Genomic DNA, 13,685 nt, shown 5'->3' with positions numbered 1-13,685 from the left:
TAAAACTGTATTCAAAACAGAACTTTATCTTTGTGTTACAATGAGTTACACAGTTTGCTTTTTAAAATCTATATTAATGAACCAAGAGTCTGCCTTATGTCGCAGCTGGGCACTGAAACTCCTTTAAGTTCCCACACTGCTAATTCCCCGACTGGTCTCCCTAGGAAGGGATATTCTTTTAAGTCTGACACTGTGCTGTAAACATGCTCCTGTTTATTCCAGCTAATGAGGAACAGGCTGTCTGGAGATGCGGCTCCGAAGGAAATGCTGAGCAAATCCTTAGAAAACGAAGCCCTCCAGATTGATTAGAAAGATAACTTTTGGTAACACATTGTAAGCAAAATTATAATATCAAACTCAAAAAAGGCAGATAAGATGTAAAACTTGCTTGGCTGCATTAACTTAGTTTGCGAGATGGCAAGTAAAGATGCTGAGATTTTCACTATCTTCTGCCTCCCCCACCCCTACAGTTGTGTTTTTGTTTCTTCCCACTCCCAACTCTAATTTTGCTCTCCTGCTGGGAATCCTTTTCTGTGCCTTGTTATCTCTCCTTGGGATCAGCCAGGCTGTCTCTTCCTTTTTTCTTCTGTTATAAGGTGTCTAATAGTTTATAGCCTTTTAATCTTATGGCTCTTCCTGTAGACAGTTTCAAATGACTTCTGCAGCTGCTTTAGATCCTTTAATTTGAAAAGCTACTAACTTTTAAATCATAGGTTTTATTATTGAAAAGTTTTCTAAGGCTATGCCTTACTGAGCATTGATTTTGTCCTTGGATAATACTTTTATTCAAAATGTAAATTATGTCACTTATTTACTTAAACTAAAATGAATGGCCAATGATAAACAAGTGACAAATCTTACTTTTCTGTGGCTTCTAATCAAATTTTAAATCTCTTGAATCTCTCTTCTCTATATTTGTCAACTCCTTGAAAAGACATGAACTACTTATTGGTCATTAACTTATATATAAATGCAAGTAGAACTTTTATTCCCCTTATTCACTTGGAGGATACTGTAAAATTTATCTCCATTGTTGATTCCTTTCCATCATGAAGCACCCCTGAATCTCCAATTGCTTTCCTGATGCTACTGAAAGATCTCTACTGTCTGTGACCCCTCATTAATCATATAATACTCCTTCAAGAAACATTTATGGGTTTTAGTTTACTATGGGAAGACAGAGAATTCCACTTCAAACTTTATTCACCAATATTATTAGGTTATTTCCACTAGTAAAAAATGTCATAGACATGATAAAAATTTTTCACTATTTTATTATTTTTTCCATATGATAGCTGAAGAATATATGAATTTTGACAATATTACACATGATATTTAGGGTTGTAGGTCCTAAAAAGAACTGAGTTTGGAAAATAACATGGTCATTTCCCTGGAGCAATAAATACTTCCACTAGTACTATTACAGTGTCACGTTTTCATCCCTCTGTAGCTTCTATTGCTTCCAATATAATGGCAGAAGAGAATCAAGCCTCTTATTGTGAAAACTTTTTTTTATACTTTTTTTTCATTTACACTTCAAAATTGCAAAAAGATGCAGCAGATAATACCAATGATATTTCAATAGAGATTCTAAGTAGTTAAATAAATTATTTGATCAAGTTTACTAAGTTAGTGGAAAAAATTTTCCAGTTTCTTTGTTTGTGATCTATAAATTGCCAGTGGGTCCAAATATAGGGGCCATGGACCATCAGGGTTCTATAGGCTTATTTCAAAAGGCTCACATACCTACATATATCCCAATAGCACAATTATATTTTTGTGAGCATTTTTCACTATGATAAAGTTCAAATTTATTTTTTAAATGTTATTGGATTCAGAATAAATTTTGTCATTATGAATCTTTAAAGCAATTATTACTGAAGAAAAAAAATTACAACCGTAGTATCTGGATTCTTTTTTAATATTAAAAAGGGATTTTTATACCAAAAAGTGTTGGAAAACACTGTATTAAAAAATCATGATTGGGGTCTCTGGGCCTCAAATAAAGCTGAGAAGAAAAGGACTCTAATGTAACAATTAGCCTTGATGACAGATAATAAAGCTTCTTTTGCTTTCTTACTAATCTTTCTTGTAGCTTTTGGTTCCATCCATTGCACTCCCATTCAGTCTATCTTCCCTCTCTGATGACAACAAACAAAATACTCAATCACCTACTTAAAATGATCATTGTATTCATTGTTTGCCTTACCTAAGTCTTTGAAAATGCTCATCTTGCTCGATTAACTAAATCCATGGTGAAATTGCTACATCAACCTATTTTCATGCCCTATATTTCTCTATAAAAATAAAACATTGATACCAAAGAATTCTCCTGGCAACTGTGCCTTCATTAAGAACTGTAAATTGGTAATTGTTACATTTTCCCATCTCTAAAAATTCTCAAAACTTGAAAAGATAATAATATAAAATGGTAATAATTTGTCAAATATGGCTAGTGTTCATATATACCCAACATCTGGGAGTTCTATGTGAAGAGTTCCAAAGGAACAGAGATTTTACATTACTTGAAAATTATCATGATAAACTGCCACATTTTCACAGATATTGGTAGAGACACAAGATTCCTGGGTTGGAGACAGACAAATGTGTTACCCTGATCAAATCAATAGCTAGCATATCATTGTTTTCTTATATGTAAATTTTTTAATAACAATTTTTGTTGAATGTCTATCTTGGGCCTGCCTATTTGCTAAACCCCTTATAAATATCAACCTATTTTATTCTTACATCAGAAATGTAAGGTAATAGCATGTTGTGTGTGGCAGATAAATCTGAGCTTCAAAAATAGTAAAGATTCCAATATTACAAATTTGATGAACTGCAATTCATGATCCAACATCAGGCCTGACAAATCTCATATGCATACATTTTTTCAAAAGTAACACATTAAATTTGTACAATTGTGAGGTTTACAGATGAAGTTAATATGAAGTTAAGAGACTTAGATCATTCTAGAATATAAGAATTCATTTTTCCATTTCAAAGTAGCATCTGCTCTTTGAATGTTAGGGGCTCTGTCTTATGTTCACCTTTGCATCTGAAGCACTAATGAAATATCTAGTGTAAGTTAAATGCCCAGTAATGGCTTTTGAATTCCTTCCTCATGCTGACTACTTTTCTTATATTTGGTGGATCAAAATATACTGTTGATTATTTATCAAAAATGCCTTTCAAATTTGACCTTTTTCTCTTTATTGGCACTGCATTTATATAAGCTATTATACGTACTGAATCCTGTCCTCTCAAAATTCTTACAGCCACATCCCCAATGTGAGTGTACTTTGAAGAGATAATTTATAGGCAAATAACTGAAAGTGTGGTATTCCATACAAAGTTGATAGAATATCATTTAGAATAATGTTGCTTTTTCTGGGTTTAAACCTAACTATTTTCTATAATACATATCTCTATGCCACGGTAGTAATACAGAACTATTCAATGTCATATCCTTATTCCATAGTAGTTGAGTATAAAATATTAGGTCATCAGAATAGGACCCTCTTCTAATATTACAGGTGTCCTTATAAGAAGAATAATAAACACCAAGAATGCATGCATAGAGAAAAGGTCATGTGAGGGCACAGCAAGATGGCCATCCACAGGCCTAGGAAAGAGGCCTCAGGAGAAACCAAATTTGCTGACACCTTGATATTGAACTTCCCACTTCTAGAAGTGTAAGGAAATAAATTTCTGTTATATTAGTCACTAAGTCACTAAGTCTGTGGTACAGACAGATGGATATAACCCCCTTGAGTTACAATGAGGTTATATCCAGATAAATCCATTGTAAATTGAAAATACCATAAAGAGAACATGACTTTAATAGAACTAACCACCTACCAGCACACAGTACACTGTAGAGTGTTGGTTGTTCACCCTCATGATCACATGGCTCACTGGGGGCTGAGGCTGGCTGCAGTCACCCAGCATCTTGAGAGTATCATATCACATATGGCTAACCAAGAAAAGATCAAAATTCAAACATTGAAATATGGTTTCCACTGAATGTACACCATTTTCACACCAACATGAAGTCAAAAGATCATGAACTGAACCATTCTAAGTCAAGGACAGAGGTATTCTTTTGAAACAGGACTAGTTAGTTAATATAATCCTCAGAATTTGTCTTCTAAGAAATTGAAACCATTTCCTAATCTTTCTATTCTTCCTAGCTTCTTATTAGGTGGGAACCTCTATTTTTTTTTTTCATTTAATTGGGGTAACTTCTGATCAAGGAACACAGTTGCCTCATTTGCAGGAGGCGGCTCAGGTCATTCAAAAAAAGTTGGTTGTGGGAGTGGTCACAGTTCCTTAGATTGGTTTTCAAATCAATTTCTTCCTATGTCTTTTATAAAATGTCTTTTATATAATATCATGGACACAGAAATTATATTTTAACAGCATTTTTATAAAATTGTTTCTCATTATTTGATCCTTAAAACGAATCTGTAAGAAATATCACATAGAACCCTCCAATTCATACTTGAAGAAATAGATTTAGAATCTGACAGACACCAAGTGGCAAAAACAGCATAGAATGTAATACTTCAGACTCAAAGCTCATTGCCCTTTCCACTCTATCATATTTAAAAATGACACAACAGATTATATTCATTTGTTCTGCACAGTGGAGTTGCAGCAAACATATATTTAATTTATTTGAATTAAATTACAAGAGAAAGCCCATGGTAGATATCATTTAAATTAAACATAGACTATTGTGTCAGACATCTTACTGAATAAGCATAGACCCCAGGCAATGGAGTCAATCAAGCTTGAAAGAGTAATTTAGGTTCAGTGAATCTTTTGAACAAAAATGATTCATTTCAAGGGGTCTCAAGCATTGATAAAGAAGTAAAAATATGTTGTTCAACCCTAAGTTGATAATAGAGAAACTGATTAAATTAATATTGAGGAATATAGACAATCTTTGCTTAAGGGAACAATACTATATTCTAACAAGTAGATCTTTTCCTAATCTTTGAAAATTAATCTTGGAAAAATTAATAAATTGGCTTTCCAGCTTCTGTATCTATTTCTTTTGAGTGTGATTGTGTGAAAAGCATATACAGCTTTTCCAGGATTTAATCACCTCCTGTTGAACCAAACGCCTTCAAGTAGGCAATTTCTCAACCTATAAATCCAAGGACTAGCTATTGGCTCCATGTTAGCTACAAAGACATAAATATCTCAGATAGGATGCTGGAATTCCTCTAGACAGCTTCTTTACAATAAACAATAAGTGTTCCAAAAAGAAAAATTTCCATGTAATATTTTTTCTTACTGATATTCTCTTTGTCACTGCTCCTGCATAGTACCTATCTACACTACAATCTGGAAAGTAATGTTGTGAATTTATACACGCATAGGAAGAACATATTAAGAGCATATCCTAAACTACTGTCATGATATTACAAAGGAGGTAGGTTATCCTCCATTCTACATGTCACATGAACTCTGCCTTGGTTTGGATGAGTGTCCCCCCCAAAGGCCCATATGTCAACAACTGAGGCACATTTGGGAGATGATGGAACCTTGAAGAGGTGGGCTTCATGGAAGGAAGTTAGGTTACTGGGAAAAGGCCTTGAAGAAGATATTGGGACCCTACATGCTCCCCACCTCTCTCTCTCACACCCCTCCCCCACATAGAGTCTTCCATATATTCTCTTGCCCTTCTAATTTGTTCTTGTACTTAGGATACAAATAAATACAGAGCACCACAAATCTTTATCCAATCTATTTTGAAAAATATTTTACTATGTGTCCGTCTCTTTGTTCTTTCTTAGCTATCCACATGACTAAATTGGAATGAAATGAAATGCTAATATGGTCAATCTGTTTTTTGTTTTGTTCTGGTTTGGTTTTGGTACTGGGGATTAACCACTGAACCACATTCCCAGCCCTTTTGTATTATTATTAATTTATTTTCTTGAGATATGGTTTTTCTAAGTTCCTCACTATAGGTCTCACTATGGTCAATCTGTTTTTATCTGACTAGTTTTATCTGACTAAAATTTTCATCTTTAGCCAGAAAAAAATATATAAAACTTGTCATTCTCCAATTTCTTTTTGTGTGTTTTATGTCTTTTCTCATTGGACCATTTGACACTCCTCATCTAGGGTGTGTATTTATAAATTCAACTAAGTATGGACAGAAAATGTTTTTGAAAATAATTGTGTCTATATTGAACATGTACAGACTTTTCCTTGTCATTGTTCCCTAAACAACATGGTGTAACAGCTATTTACAGAGATTTACATTGTGTTAGGTATAAATAACCTATAGATAATTTAAAGTACACAGGAGGATGTGCATAGTTTATATGCAAATGCTATGGTATTTTATATAAGGAACTTGAGCATCTTCCAATTTTGGTTTCCACAGGAGTTCATATAACCAAACACTCACAGATGCTCAGGGGTAACTGTGCTTCATTTTCTATTCCTGAGTACAATATAATGTAGTATAATTATATATTTTCTGTCTTAGCTATAAATATGAGCTGTGTTAAGGTTTAGATATTTCACATCTAAAACCAATAAAATAGTTTCCTTGTGAATGTAGACTAGTGATGTCATAGATGGAGGTATTCCTTAGTGAGAAAACAAGCTATAAGTATTTTTTTTTTGGTACCAGAAATTAAACTCAGGAGCATTCAACCACTGAGCCACATCCCCAGCACTATTTTGTATTTTATTTAGAGACAGGGTCTCACTGAGTTGCTTAGTGCCTTGCTGCTGCTGAGGCTGGCTTTGAACTTGATATCCTCCTGCCTTAGCCTACTGAGCTTCTGGAATTACAGGTGTGCACCACAGCACCCAGATAATCTATAAGTATTTATGTAAATATCCATGTTTAAGCATGGAAATGTCATGTTAGACATATCGGACAACATTTTACATAACATTTAGTATTATTTAAAGAAAATAGATAAATTCTGATTATTAAAAGAGGAATGAAAGGAATATTATGCTAAGAAAAGTATAGATACCGTTGCATTGTTTATAAGAAAATGTATCCAACAATTTGTGATAAAAGTGGTTTTTGCCAGCACATTAAAAAATATTTCACTGAATCCTAGGGATGATACAAGAATGATTTTAAAAGCTTGAATGTAAGTAGAAGATTGCTTATTTTAATTTCAAATCTGTTGTGGGATTTTTTTATGGTAAATACATAATATTTTTATTTTTTGGTCAATATTATAAACACATTAGAAATAACTCCAATAGTGGTTAAAAGTAGACTTAAAATTATTAACTGATCTTTATTTAGCTATTCTACTTCTTAAGTAAATTCAACTTTAGATAAGTTTGCATCATTTCTAATTGCAACTTTCTATCAAAAAGGGAAAATAAACAGGATACACTTGACATCTTTATTAAAATGCAAAATGACTACTTTTCTGAATATTGGTCATAATATTACATTCTTAAAAAGATATTTCTTGAGTGACGAAAATTTGGTAGTTAAGACTTAAATAAAATCAAATACAGAAATTACTTCTATAATTACTAAACTATGAATTACTATATTCAATTTATTGATGCAATTGAATCTTTTCTTTGCCGAATCTCTAACTAACTTGACTCAAGTGTAAAATATTTTTATAGTGGGTGATCTTATAATGTAGTTTCTCACTACCTATGGATAGCACAAAAGAGTAAAAATATTAAGTGATTTTTAAAACTCATTGCTTAGAACTTATGTCATGAATTGTGTATAAGTTTTCATTTAAACATAGTAACAATATCATCACTTAATTTCCAGTTTAAAGCATTTCACTATAATGACTCTATGTTTCTTTGTGGTATAATCATGGGAAGTTCACCTAAGGGTAGAGTGGTAAATGTAGAAAATTCTGGCTTATTGCAACACATGGGGACAATATTTGGCCTTCCAATAAAGGATTACTTGGTCCAAAATTTAGCACGCAGCATCTGGTATTCAGGATAACATCATGTTTTTCTAAAAACCCAAGTCAAAGTTCTGGCAGAGTAGCATCCCAGAGTACTTGCAGTGTGTTTGCCAGTATTTTTTTTTCCTGCCCAGGCAAAACTGCATTGTCATTATGCCAGTGATATTCATTTAATACCTAATAATAGCCTACACACTCTTGTAGGCTTGAAAAAGTAAGATTGTTACAGGATCAGAATAGATATGAACATAAACTGTAACTAATTAATAACCCACATGAATTGCCATGAAAATAATAGCTTCATGGGTGCTCGGAATATAATCTAGCATCAAACTTGTAGTGTCAAAGCAATCTTTTGAGAATCATCTAACTTAATTTGAAATTTCATAATTGAAGACTGTATATAGACTTTCTTTTATTAAGTATGAGTTAACTTGTAAACCATAGAAAAATAACTGTCCCCATGATTTTGTGCTGTGTGATCATATTGGAAAATTGTCCTAAAGTGTTAAAAATATTTGTTCAATAATGGATAATCTTGGAGAGCTTATATTTTCAGTGCCCCTTAATAAGTCCCATTTTCCAATTATTCTTCATGAATAAATTTCCACAAATCTGCAGTTCAGCCTCAACAACAACGCAATCTCTGGATCAAAACAGGTCTGAGTTTAACGTCTGTATCCTTAATTCTAGATGCCAAATTCCCCCTACTAAAGCTGGGTTAATACAAGTGTATTATCTCTTATTCATAATTCCCAAACCCCAAAACTACTGAAAGCAATTTTTTTCTTAGTTGACAGAAAAATCTGACCTGATCTGAACCCATTGTCCACAAAAATCTGTCCTGACTCAACCTGACAGGAAACTCTTTAGAAGCTTTGCATATTCCATTCTGTGTAGATACCCTCACATTTGAGTGAGGATGTTATGTTTATAACAGAGAGATAAAATATTTCTGAATTCTGAGACATATTTACCCTTAAGGAACTCATATAAGGGATTATGGACCTGTCATACCAGCGGTAAGGACTGAGATGCAGAGTAGGAAAGTAATGCATATCAGTAAATAGTGTTTAGCACAAAACAGGTTTTCAACAAACACATTATTCTGTTCTTTAACAACAACAAAAAAATGTTCTCTGCAAAATTATATTCATGTTACAGATTTATTTCCTTCTATATCCCTCCAATAAATGAAATGACATCATTTTTAAAAAATTCCAGTTCAGGTCTATAAGATATAATAAACAAATTACAATCACCAATGTTGGAATCATTCTATCAAAATATTTTTTTTATTAGTAGTATTGTATCACTGTCCTAGACCGGGAATGATTTCTGTCTTACCTCAAAGGGTTCTCAAAGAACTTGTAGTATAGTGTGATCAACATACACTGGAAGACCACTAGGTCCCTGAAATACTGGAAATAACTAAGTTTAAAAAAATCCAAAAACCAATAGAAAAAAGTGTGACACTGTCTGGAGATAGTGCATATCTTATAGCTTAAGGTCTTAGTCCTATAAGTCTGCACATCCCTTCAGGTGCCAGTAACAAATCCTAGGCCTCTGGCACTACTGACTACCTGGCTAAAATTGAAGATTCCCATATTCCCTTCCAAAGGATTGATAATTTGCTAGAATGGCTCACAGAGAAATCATGCTCCTTATATTTACTGGTTTATTATAAATGATATAAATGAATATCCAGCTAAAGAGGTACCAAAGATATGGGACCTGAAGGGTCCCCAAACACAAGAGTGGTTATTTCCATGGAGCTGGTGCGTGTCATCCACTGGTAGGTGGATGTGTACACTACTTACACTCAATAAATTTCATTACAAAGTGTTTATATGGTTCAATCTCCAGTTCCTCTTCCCTCCCTAGAAGACTGGGGAAGGGCTGAAAGTTCCCTCCCTCTAGCACTTGGTGTTTTCTGGTGCCCAACCCCAGCCTGAAGTTTTCCAAGGACTCCATCATAAATCACCCTACTAGCATAGACTCAGGTATGATCAAAGTGACTTCTTGTGATCAACAGATGATTACCCTATGATTCAAGAAATTCCAAGATTTTGGAGCTCTGTGCTAGGAGCTGGGGTAAAAGCCAGATAAATTATACAGGACATATAAAAATATTTGTTGAGAATCCTTTTATTTCCAGATCAACTATAACATATAGCAACTATGTCAGTATGGTTAGTATTGGACCTCACACAATAAGAGAAAGAAAACCATATGTTTTGTTATACTAAAACTCTTGAGACTGAGGGATCTATGAAATAATAGGTTAATTGAGACATTACATAGAGTAGCTAGGAAAAAAAAAAAGGCCAGATCCTAAAGCAAGTTTCTGTAATTCTTCCTAGAAACAATCCAGGTAGCAGGTGGAAATGTCTACCCAACCTGGAAAGAAGAGCATTTTTATAAAATTTGGAACTTGGGGGAAGAAAATTACAAGGTGTTCATATTGAACCTGCATTGGCTATAGGTAAGAAGGTGGGATTTTTAAAAAGCTTTGGGATGAGAGGACAGTTCATACAGAGGATTACTTGATGCTATTATATTAATTGGGGTTAACATTCCAGAAAATTTATATATAGATAATGCAAGGTGCTCAGCTGTGATGAGAGTTAAGTCAAGGTTTTACATATTCAGAAATGTGAAAAAGTATTTTTTGTTGGTTTTGCCCATTGTTGCTAACTAATTAACTTTTCTTATTTCTTTCCCCTTCTGTCTTCTGGCCTTTATAATTAAATTTAGAACAATCTCAGAATTTTTCTTAATGTAAGTTTGTAGTAGCAAAACAACACAGAGAGATAAGTAGAGTCTGTCTGAAAAGAGATTTTAACAAAATACAAGTTTTGTTAATATCCAGCAGTTCTTGGATTTCGTGAATCACAGACCCTTTAAAAAGCTTCCTTATTTACTTGTAGAAATGTTTGACCTGAACTTTGAGAAATATCTTGTGTTCTCTGGTTGGCTTCCTGGCCAACTTGGCCAGGCCATAGTGCCCAGTGATATAATCAAACACAAATTTTAAGTATAGCTGGGAAGGTGCAGGGGGACCTCTACATTTATTGATTTAAAATTAATCACAGATGAAAAATATTAGAAAACAGTATCTGTACTGAACTTTTAAAAATTGTCCTTTTTCTAAACAATATCTAAGTATAACTATTTTGATAGCATTTGCATTATATTAGGTATCTAGAGATGATTTAAAGTATACAAGAATTTGCATACATTTTATGCAACATTGTGACATTTTGTATCAGGAATTTGAGTAACTTTAGATTTTGGCTTCCAGGTGGGGTGCTGGAAATTATTTCCCTCAGATATTGAGGGATGATTATGTTTGTCAATGTGGTTGACATTTACAATCAGCTGACTTTAAGTAAAGGAAATAATTGTCAATAATTTGGGTGGACCTAGTTCAATCAGTTGAAGACTTGAGAATCAAATTGAGATTTCCTAAGGAAGAAATTCTGCCTTAAAACTGCGAGATGAATTCTTGACTGTTTCTAGCCTGCAGGGGGATAAAGAAAAAAACTTTTATCCTCCTCTTACCACTCAGTACAACACTTTTGACATCAGATGTATGGAAAATGTTTCCCACCCACCAGGTAATTTTCCAGAGGACACCAGCTGAGTGTCCTGTGATTCAGTCCAATCTTGGCACTACCTACATGGGGATAGCATCAGATCTAACAGGTGTAGCCTTCAGTGACACAGAACTACTTTGCTGAACACATAAAAACATTAGGTGCCAATCACAGGCAATAAGACACCTATACTTTTTGACTGACTGCTTTACATAGGGCTCCCACCACTTCCTCCTTGAGATCATTAGTTTACTGGAGTGTCTCATAGAACTTGAGGAATACTGAAATTATGTGAAAGGGTACAGACAAATGCAAATGAAAAGATGCATAGGGAGAGTTCTGGAGCTTCAGTCACTACAGGGTTGAGGTATGCCAACTCCATACCAGCGTGCTGATTTTTTTTTTGCTGACAAGGAAGCTCTCCAAACCCCACAGTTCAGCATTTTTTATGGAAACTTCATCAAGTAGACATAACCAATTATTAACTCCATTTCCAGCCCTGGTCTGCTTTGGGGGGAATAGGACTAGGGTGTGGCTGAAAGCTTCAAGCTCAAACACAACTTTGGCTTGGTTGTTCTGGTGACCAGCCCCATCCAGGAGCCCACCAAGAGTCATCTCTTTAGAACAAAGGCACTCCTTTCACCCAGAAAAATTCCAGGGGATTTATGTCAGAAACAGGTGTCCAAGATCGAATATTAGAACAAAAGATTCTCTTAGTACCTATTACTCAGGAAATTTCAGTGGTTTTAGGAGCTGTGTGGCTGGGACTGGGAGCAGAAAACAGCATGTATATTTCCTATTACTATTGCACCTTCCCTACAAAATTTTAGATTTGATAGCTTTATGATCACATCAGCCAGTTCCTTGTTTTTCAGAGGAACCCTGACAAAAATCACTGTCAATAGCTTTATTATTATATTTCATATTCAAGAAATGTAAAGACAGAAATCACAGACATTTTCAAACACCTGGCAGTAGAACAATTCTCAGTCTTGTATAGTTGTAGATTAATATTTTAAATTGGTACTAAAGCACAGACTGATAGGAAGTTAGTTGTATTGATCATTCTGGTTTATTGCTAAATAAGATTATTGATGGATTAATCAGTTAAAATTTGTATTTATATTACTTCAGAAAATTTCTTCAACCACACAGCCTTTTAAAAAATGTTTTTGAAATGGAGAGAAAAATTGGAAACTCAACCCCCAACTTTAACATCAAACATCTGCTAAGGAAACAAAACAGTCAACGTAGGTATATGGCACTGCATTGGGTTGGCATCCAAATAATGTAAACATTGTTAAAACAGGTTTATAGAAAATTAAACAGACTAATTTTTTTAAAATGCAATTAGTCAACTGTTTTTCAACCTCATTAACTTCTTCAGAATGTAAAACAAATCATAAAATCACATATAGGCATCCTTTATAAACATTGTTCCGTATAGAAGCAGAAAAAAGGTTTTGAAACTCAAAAGACCTGAGATTGAACTCCAAATTTCATCTGAGTAAGCCAGTAGTCACTTTCAGGTTCAGTTTCCTCATCTGGAGAATAGAGAAAATGAAACTTACCTCAAAGTTTGGTTAGAAGGACTGATGACATAGGCAAAAAGCACCTAATAAGGAAGATTTCAGTCTAGTTTACTTCCTCTGCTATAACTTGCTAGTCCTCTAGCATTTGTATTTAAGATTAGAAGAAGCAAAGCTAGTGACCACTAGAGGAACACCTGTCACAGGAGCACAAGCAAGCCAATACTGTCTCTAAGCCAAACTGAGTTAGCACCATGGTTCCCTTTCTTTTTTGCCTTCAAGGACACTGTTACTTTAATGTGATTTTCCTGCATGCAAATTTGTTGTGATATAGATTTGCTTCCTTTCTACTTTTGATTCATTTAACAGGTTTTGGCATCAGAGCTCTTAAGGTCTCTCATGCTGGATTATTTTCCTTGACCCTGTTTTGTAATATTCACTTGTTATTGTTTTCCTGCATTCTAGCAAAAATGCAGCTTAAGATGCAAAACATTTTTAGATATATTTTCATTCAAATTTGTCACATTAAAACTGAATAGGCATAGTGTATCTGACTTATCTTTTACTATGAAAAGCACCACCCTATTAATATTAATATTAAAATCCAAAAGGGCTAA

This window comes from Marmota flaviventris, chromosome 3, assembly GCF_047511675.1.
Source record: "Marmota flaviventris isolate mMarFla1 chromosome 3, mMarFla1.hap1, whole genome shotgun sequence".
Classification (NCBI taxonomy): domain Eukaryota; kingdom Metazoa; phylum Chordata; class Mammalia; order Rodentia; family Sciuridae; genus Marmota; species Marmota flaviventris.
The sequence above is the reverse complement of the archived record's forward strand: the minus strand, read 5'-3'. Positions refer to the sequence as shown.